We start from the raw sequence: 2,713 nt of genomic DNA, 5'->3' as shown, positions 1-2,713 counted from the left end.
ATTTTAATAGTTGTTTTTCATATATATTTTGGCTATATTTTTAATTGTATTTTGATTATTATGTTCAATATTACTTATTCTGGTTTCTGTTGACTATATTTCAGATATATTTTTCATATATTTAGACTATATTTAGAAAAAATTCAGGAAAAAAAAAAGTTGCAGTCAAAACGTTGTTACCTCAATTATGAACTCAATTATGACTATATTTTAATTGTATTTTTGATTATTATGTTCAATATTACTTATTCTGGTTTCTGTTGACTATATTTCGTATATATTTTTCATATATTTTGACTATATTTTTCAAAATTTCGAAAAATAAAAAAAATAAAAAAGTTGCAGTGAAAACATTGTTACCTCAATTATGAACTCAACTTGAATTCGATATTTCAACAGATGAATTCAAATATATATTCGTCGTTTAAAACGAGCTCTGTTCACTTGTTTGATATTGTTATTTTTCAAAGTTTTTTGATGAACTAGTTTTGAACCTTTTTTTTTTTTTTTTTTTTTTTTGGTTAAAAATATGAATGTACTTTTTGAATTCAATTTTTTTTTTAATTTGTTAGCTGTTTGAATGAGATATGAGATCAGATATGGAATGGGAGGATATTTGCGTGAATCAGGGAACATTAAAAATTGATTTTAATTTAAATTGGAATAGATTTTGTTTCCATAAATATAAGCACTTTCAGTTTTCTCAGCGTGTGTATTTCCGTTATATTTATCCTATATTTAAGTCGACGCATCTACTAGCTAAATATAGGTTCTCTAGCTACGAATTGTAAATGTAGAACATGTAGTTATAGGTTGTTAGAATGAGCTAAAAGGTAGCTGTTTGTGAAAATTTTACATAATATTATATCTTGCTCTATTTCCAATTTGGCAAGTATACAATGAAAAGGCCCGAATCCTTCTTTAGAGCATTGCTGCAACTTTTAAAAATAAAATTAAAAAAAATAGTCTTTGTGGGAATGTAGATTTTATGTAGATCAGACAAAAAGAGAAATTGCCTTTTGGCCGAGTTTCTAAAATCATCTTGTTTTAAAAAATGCTTTTCAAAAAAGTAATTTTGGCGAAAAGCAGTTTGTGTTTGGCCAATTAATTTAAAAGGCAATTTTGAGCAGCAATTAGTGTTGGCCAAGCTTTTAAAAAGTGTTTCTAAGTGTATTTTTCTCAATAGTGCTTTTCAAAAATGTGCTTTGGGCAAAAACTATTTTTTTTAAGCTTCTGAGAAACTGTTTCTGCTACTCACCAGAAGCACTTATTTTTTCCCAAAAGCTTAGCTAAACACCTCACTTTTTAAAAATAAGTACTTTTGGAGAAAAATAAGCTTGGCCAAACAGGCTAAAAATATGTGCTCTAGAGTAGAGTAGTATGTGGGACCCTTAACTTTTGGAAAAAATTCTTGATAGTTGCCAAGTGTTGCTCCACCTTTGTTGCTTTATGTGGTATAATTGTCATAAAACTTTCCAAAATTTACCAATATACATAGAGATAACTATATAAATAAAGGTCAAAACAGGGGCAAAAATAAAAAAATTTGAGATTGTGAGAACTACAAAACTCATGGATTCTCTCTTATATATAGTTATAAAATGTATGCTTGCGTTTCGTTTGTAATCTAACTAAATCTCGTAGTCGTGTTGCCCCTTGACCTTAATCTCACGTTATGTCCAGGGGTTGTAAGTAACAATTAAGTAGCTTCCCATAAGAGGAGTATTATCAAAACAACATTACATAATTAATTTTATTTCATATTGCTGATACAATAGCCTAAACGACCAAAAAGATTTGACCAATGTCTCAGTGTTACACTTCATGTAGAACAACAATAGACGGTGAGATTTGGCAAGCAGCGTTTTCCAAGTATAACTAAAGCATATATGGCTTGATAATTTGAGAACATTCAACACCAGCTCCCCACGAGAAACTAGACAGGACCCATGTAGCATGCAGGAACGGAGCTAGGTGGTAGCAAGGGGGTTCATCCGAGCCTCCTTCGGCGAAAAATTGCACTGTATATACAAGATTAAAATTATTTTTCATATATATATATATATATATATATATATATATATATATATATATATATATATATATATAATCCTCGGCTTCTTCATGTGCTTCCTTCTTCATATTTTGAACCCCCTTAATGAAAATTTTGGCGTCACCACTAATAGCATGTACACCTTCCTCAGCCCACTCTAACGCTTTCCACTTCTAATGATAAACGTACATAGGGATGCAGCTCCATGGACTACTCATCTACCTACAATGTCATGATCACATTGGCTTACCTTAATTTCTCTGGTTGTTTAACTTCCAGGCTTAATCCACCAACCTGTAGTAAAGTTTCAAAGGCGTCACATCGTAGTAAAATGAATTGGTCAGCAAGTCAAGGGAAGTTCAAAGGCCTTTCAGTTTGCTCAAAGGTACTAAAGACAAGCCATTACCCACTGTTTGATGTGCCCTCATAGCTACAACCACCACATCTTTCAATATCACAGGCTCTGCTATTTAACGCAGAAATTCAGAACAAGCTCTCAAAAAGTAATATTAATCCAGAGTGCTATATCGGGGAAACAGTTCAACAATTCCATCGCATTAACCTGTACTCTTTGCTCATCAGAACAAAATAAAATACCAGATAATCAGATCATACTAATGTACTAGCTGAGGATCTTAACCCAAATGAAACCAAAAGAAA

Source organism: Lycium ferocissimum, chromosome 1, assembly GCF_029784015.1.
Source record: "Lycium ferocissimum isolate CSIRO_LF1 chromosome 1, AGI_CSIRO_Lferr_CH_V1, whole genome shotgun sequence".
NCBI lineage: Eukaryota > Viridiplantae > Streptophyta > Magnoliopsida > Solanales > Solanaceae > Lycium > Lycium ferocissimum.
Note: the sequence above shows the minus strand (reverse complement) of the source record.